Source organism: Narcine bancroftii, chromosome 12, assembly GCF_036971445.1.
Source record: "Narcine bancroftii isolate sNarBan1 chromosome 12, sNarBan1.hap1, whole genome shotgun sequence".
Taxonomy (NCBI): Eukaryota; Metazoa; Chordata; class Chondrichthyes; order Torpediniformes; family Narcinidae; genus Narcine; species Narcine bancroftii.
This window is the reverse complement of record NC_091480.1, coordinates 77,705,266-77,711,759: the sequence shown is the minus strand read 5'-3', so window position 1 is coordinate 77,711,759 and position 6,494 is coordinate 77,705,266. Positions and strand designations below refer to the sequence as shown.

General features: G+C 41.8%; 1 long non-coding RNA gene across 1 annotated transcript; it reads right to left on the bottom strand.

The window, feature by feature from the left end:
- Nucleotides 1-1,359: 1,359 nt before the first annotated feature.
- LOC138747127 (uncharacterized) lies at nucleotides 1,360-6,225 on the bottom strand. Its single transcript, XR_011347318.1, has 2 exons — nucleotides 5,503-6,225; nucleotides 1,360-1,559 (listed from the first exon to the last, which is right to left on the bottom strand). It is a non-coding gene; the product is annotated as an uncharacterized lncRNA (long non-coding RNA).
- Nucleotides 6,226-6,494: the final 269 nt, after the last annotated feature.

Here is a 6,494-nt window from a genome sequence, read left to right as displayed (position 1 = left end):
TTATCCTTCTTCACTCCACTAACGTGTTCCAGGGCAGTGGCCAATTCCAAGAGAGGAAGCAATAGACGCACATAATCATTTGTATCAACTTGATATGTTGGCCTACAGGAGGGGTAGTCGAGAACAGAATTGGCTTGCGGCTCACTCCGGCTGATGGAATACAGGAGCTGAGTTGACATCATTAAAACTGAAGTCATTAAACCGAAGATCTTTGAACGGTCCCGGAATTCTAAATACGCATGTTGATTCAGTTCGCTGACACAGTGGGACTCTAGGACTCCTCCAGTTTCCTGAGATAACATCAGCCCTCACCGTAAAAAAAAACAGCTGCGGCAAAACTGGGCATTGACAGCTTCTCTGGCCTTTAATTGTGTTTAAAAGAAAGTTCGCCTGGTTGAGTATTTCCATTTAAACCGCTGCCTGGCGCAATTTTTTCAGGTTGTTATGGAAACCATTAGGTGGGAATGAAACACTAACACTGTAGGTCAATTCAACCTTTATTTTTTTAAAAAGCAAGGTTTCAGCTAATACCTGGGTATCGTGTGACACTCGCACAACAGCTGCATTGAGATAAAACGACCACACAGATCTCCTTCCAGTCGCCTCTGAGCCCCATTCACGGCCATCTTTACCGCTTGTGTGTATGTGTGTGTACTTGTGTTCGTGTGCGTGTACTTGTGTCCTTTAGTGTATGCGTGTGCGTAGGTGTGTGTGTATACAAGTGCGCGCGTGTGTGTTTACGTGTGTGAATGTGTCTGTGTGTGTATGAATGTCTGTGTGTGTATGTTGTCTGTGTGTGTGCGTGTCTGTGTATGCGTGTGTCAAAACGCACAAGAGTTAATCTAATTTATAATCTGCGCGGAAAACGCCGCCTGCTGCCTGCGACGCGTGTTTGGACACAGCTGTTCCGAATGTTAAATGGCTTGAAATGAAGACTGCAAAACGTTAGTATGAATGTCGAAAACTTTTTCTCTTTACAAAGGTATGCAAACACGTCGCGGGTGGGGGATGGTGGGGGGGGGGGCGCATTTCCTGTCTGCCTCTAATGAGTTTCAAAGATCCTCGGCTCTCTTTTGAATATCAATATTGTCCTGAGTGTTTTTGATTATTGGCAAACAGAAGTCCAGGATGTCAATAGTTACATTTCATCTGATAAATATCTGAGAAGTGGTGGAATAGGGTGGGGCGAGGAGCAGGAGTTCCGTTTAAGATCCTGAGGTTAGAGAAGTCACGGTTAGCTGAAAGGTCTCATTCCGTGTTATTTCATCCCATAACCTCCCATGACCCCATGAGCTGCGAGTACCTGACTGTTGATGGGTGAGGGGTGAGATTACATCGGAGGAAGAAGAATACCACATGTGTGTACAATTTGGGCTCGGTTTATTGTAACCTTACTGCTTACAGTTCCAGTCCACGGACCTCAGCACAAAAATCTGGACTGACAATCCTTGCAGTAGAGGAGGGCGCGACTTGTGGGAGATGTCTTTTTTTCTGATGAGACGTTAAAACCATTTATAAGAACACAAAATGTTGGGTTTATTCAGCAGGCCACGCAGTAACTGAAAGGAGAGGAGCAAGGTTAATATGTCAAGTCAATGAACTCGAGTTAAGTCTATTCCTTGTCTACTCTCTGGGCAGATGGAAAACAGCAAACAGCATTAAGTTTCAAATTTAAAAACTAGAATGTTTTGTTCCCAGCATGTTTGGCAATAGTAATTGTCCAATCGATAGTGGATTATCAGCTAATTTCACTATTTTATTTATAAGATACCAAAGAGCTGTCTGTAATAATGCTGGAATACATTTTGCACGACTGGCCAACAGTGAATGTTTATTATTTATTATCTTATCACTTCCTTCCTTAATTTTATATCTCCATGGAGGGCTTAATTAAATTTAATATGTGCTGGGAAGCTAAAAGAAGTAAGAATTTCATTTCATATGTGACAAACTTCATTCATCCTCTGCTTTGTGGGAGATTATTATCCACAAAATAGTCATCACCCTGCTTGCATTAGAACAGAGAGACTACTTCAACATACTTAATTTTTTGGGACTCCATGATGGTGAAAGGTATCAAATGAGCATCAGACTTTATTAGCTTTTTCTACTATTACATGAAATCAAGAAACCCTTGGATCATGAAATCTGATCTAATCAGATGACTGAAGGATTGTCAGAACTTTGTCTTCATTTCAGGCCTCAGAGTATCTCCAGGTTGGCATGTTTCACCATTAGCCTGGAGCAGTCTTCTCATTTATTGCTTCGCCTCCCTTCTTCCCCATATTTCATTTTGAATTTCAATGAAAAGAGAAAAAAAGGAGGAGAATATGGACCCGTGAAGGCATCCCCCTGTTTGGCCAACTCAAGCTCCTTCATAAAGAGTAAAACAGGATGGAGCCCAAGAAAACAATGCAAGAGAAAGTAAAATAAAATATTTAACCCAAAGCTATAACACACCAGGGGTAGTGGTGGAGGCTGGAGCAATAGGGGCAAGAAAAACAGAGGTTTATAAGGTAGGAAGTGTTCTTATTTTTGGAAGGAAAATATAAGTTTGCACAACACTGAGGGCCAAAGGACCTGCATTTTAATGTTCAGAGCATTAAAATGAAATGTTGCCATCGGCTTATCAAGTAATCAAAAACTTAGTCAAAGAGATACATTTTTATTTAAAACAATGAGAAAGAAAATCATAAAGAAAATGCAAATGGAAATTGCATGATTTTTCTCCCAAGGGTGGAAAAATTATCTCTGAAGATTGTCAAGAGCTTGGAGCTGAAGAAGAATATGCACAAGGTATTAGAATGAAAAGGAAAGTGAGCTTACATTAAATCTAATCTTATACCTACTCCATATCTCAATATTAAAAAGTCTATCATATTCAACTTAAATATATCAAGCAACTGTGTAAAAAAAGTGTGGGTGAAGGAATTTATTCTCATATGAATCCTAAGTGGTCGATGTCCTGTTATAAATTTAATGAATTTATCTAGATTAGACATTCCATCCTGGTAAAGCATTAGCCCTTCATCTATCCTCTCAACCATTGTAAGAATATATGTTTCAATGACATCACCTCTCATTCTCTGAACTGAGACTAGGCCCAGTATACAAAAATTCTCCTTCTATGACAATCATCCCATCATAAGAATGAACCTGGTGAATATTTGTTGAACATTTGATTATTCTTCATAAGGTTGAGCAATCACACAGGTATAAAACAACCCCACCTGCAGTCTCACCAAGGCTAAATATAATTGCAGTGAGCCTTCTTTATCTAGTACTCAAATCCTCTTGCAGTAAAGAGCTACAGATCATTTAGCATCTAAATTGCTTGCTGTATCTGCCAATTAACTTTAAGAATTTTTTGCCAATAATTCTCTAAACACCCAAACTTTTCAAAATTCATTGTGCTTTCTATTTTTCTCCTGAAGTGGATGCTTCATGCTTTTTGTATTAATTTCCATTTCCCATGTCCTCACCATTGAGGCTTCTCCACATGCTCCTCCCAACTTACACTGCCTCCTAGGTCATCAGCAAACTTGGATATATTACAATTGTTTCCTCATCCACATCATTGAGGTGGAGCAGTCATTCTCAACCTTTTTTTGTCTATGACCCCTTAGGACTGCCTGGAGTTTATGCCCTCCCTCCCCTGTGAAACAGTCAAGTTTAGTTGGGTTCTTCTGTACTTTATGATTTCAATCTGTTTCTCTCCACCTCCCCCCCCCCCCCCACCTCCCCGTAGGTCCAATGAGAATGGCTGAGGTAGAGGGTTGGGATAATGATTATAGAAAGGATCTACCATGGCTTCAGGTGATGTCATCAATAGATGGGAGATGACTAGCGAAGGTCTCTAGGGAACAGCACAGGTAATGGTAAGTGAGTGAACAAAGCAGCAAGCACGAGGCATTCCTTCTGTGGTTAAATAAAGAAGAATGGAATCAGACGGGTATGATTCCATCATCGGTCAACTTTGGAGGTCTTCTACAGAAAATATGTCAAAGATGCCGATAGGTCCAGATAAAAATGGATGAGGGAAGGTGATTTATCTTTTTGAAATAGTGCATCAGTCGAGATTTGATTGAGAACTGCTGTGATATTGCAGCAATGGTGGTTGTTTATAAGGATGGAAAGATTTGGAAGGTGTTAAGGAATTAAAAAGTGGTAGGAAAGAAAATAGATATTTTTAAATAGATAAAACACCAATGAAATTGAGTTAAAGCAAACACACCAATGAAATTGAGTTAAAGCAAACCCAAATTTGATGTAATTTAGAATAAAATCAAAACGAAATAGAATACAAGAAAATGATATGGTCGCTGTACATGCAGGAGCTGTTTACAAACCAGATACCCCTGGGGAAATGAAGTGGAAATATAATCCAAACACAGGCTTCGTCCTGTGAGAATTTACAACAACGACACATTTGTAAATGTATACAGATCTCCTCACACACATACCCACCTGCAGACATAAGACACAACGTGTTATGAATTTCTGACATGGTTCAGGTTTTTAAAAGGACAAACGGGAAAACATTTAACGCATAAAGCAGGAAATGGTGAGGATTAGATAAGTAAATGTTCCTATGTACTCAAATGTGAAGGAAAGGGAAGTTAACTTAATTAATCAACACTCACCCGAAGTTCGGCTTCTCCAAAGACCCAAATACCCGTTTCCATTCGAGCAAAGTGTTTACAACCAAGATCATTTGCAACTCGGATACTGTACATAAAAAAGGGTATTCTCTCACACTTGCACGCTGACATTTGACCAGCAATCCCAAATAACCCAGCACATTCACGCATTAGCAGGCATAGCCAGTCATTCCCTCACTCACCCGACAATGCACAATCACACATCAATTTGCCATATCAGGGCGCCGACACGAAGCGCCATAAAAAGTCAAAACCTCATCTTTAGGCCGAGTTTCACTGATTCAAGAACACCACCAGTTGGAAACGACGACATTCCAAAAGGAGATGAAGCGCCATGTGGCAGTGTCGTCCGAGCTGCTGACATCTGAAACACATTCCGCATAATCTTTTCAGCTCAATAAGGACATTCGCCCTCGAGAGAATGACTTTTTTAAATAAAAACTCAATGCTGGAGAAACTCAGCAGATCAAACGATGTATTTTATGGAGCAAAAATGAAGATATGTTTGACCTGCTCTGTTTCTCCAGCGTTGTGCTTTTATTTCAATCAAGCAGCCTTTCGTGGTTCATGATCAGCGTGAATTCAACACAGCGCTAACAACTCGCACACTTATACTTCCCCATCTTCCTGGTGCGTTCATTGTTCCCATCCAGTAACTGTGGATCCCAACCCCCCACTCTGCGTCTGTCAGTGGCAAGGACATACGGCCACTTAGTTGGTGGCTGGATTTATGAAGCTGAAACAGACGCAGATTGATGGGGAAAGGATATCACGGAACCGCGCTTTCCTCCCGATCTCCCGCCTGGTGTTTCTTCGTGACCTTCTGCTCTGTTCCTTTTACCGGCGGCAGCGATCTTCAGGCGCATTGAAGGACTTTGGAACAATTGGCCTTGCGCTCCTCGGCTCTGAGCTCACATCTGGAGAGGGCGGGGTGAGGTATTCCCGGATAAACTTTCCGCTTGGGAACCTTCGCTTGATTCCCACGTGTTTTGTGTGCTGTTCCCCACCTTCCAGGAAATTACAGTTGTCAATCATCTCTCCCCCTCACACGTTATTTTAGAGTTGATCCTTTTTTCGTCGATTCAACCAATCGATGAAAGGTTTTGGACACCGGCTCCGCTCTCACAAGAATAAATTCCAGTTGTGTTTTACTTTGGTTTCCTACATCACCATTGTGCTCAACATCGCACTCAATGTTTGTGCGCTGGACGGCGTTGGAACGTCTGTGTTCCTTTTCGCAACACGTTGGGGCTGGATGGACTGCAGTCAGTCCTCTCTTTTTGAACCAAAGTTTTATGCATTTCTCCTATGTTTTACTTGATCTGTTCCAACACCACACATCTTTTAATGCCCAGACATAAATGCCAGAGAAAAAGAATACGGGCGCGATGGTTTTCTGTAGTTTTATGGCAAAAATAATCTTTTCTTCGTGTTTGTCTTAGATTTGTAATCCGGCATTCTGTTGAACCCAGCCTTTGTTTGCACGTCCCTTCCCCTTTAATGGTGGATTGAGTTCGCCCAGTGTCAGGGGTCAGCCAGGGGTCAGGTGGGTCATTGTATTGTGATCATGGGTCAATAAGCAACCGCACAGCTACTAAATCCACATCATTACCTAAATAGCCAGGAATCCAGGAATGCGCGCCACCATTCAACGCAATGCCCGAATTCTTAAAGCAATCGAGAGTTCGAATCCTCTTGGGCTGTGGGTGTGAGTTGGTGCGTGTCAGCTCGTTATGTGTGTTAATGGAAGTTACTTTCGGTGGATGTGTGGATGGATCGACGTGGAGGTATTAACGTGCGTGTGTCTTCGCATCTGCCCGGATTACGGAGCAT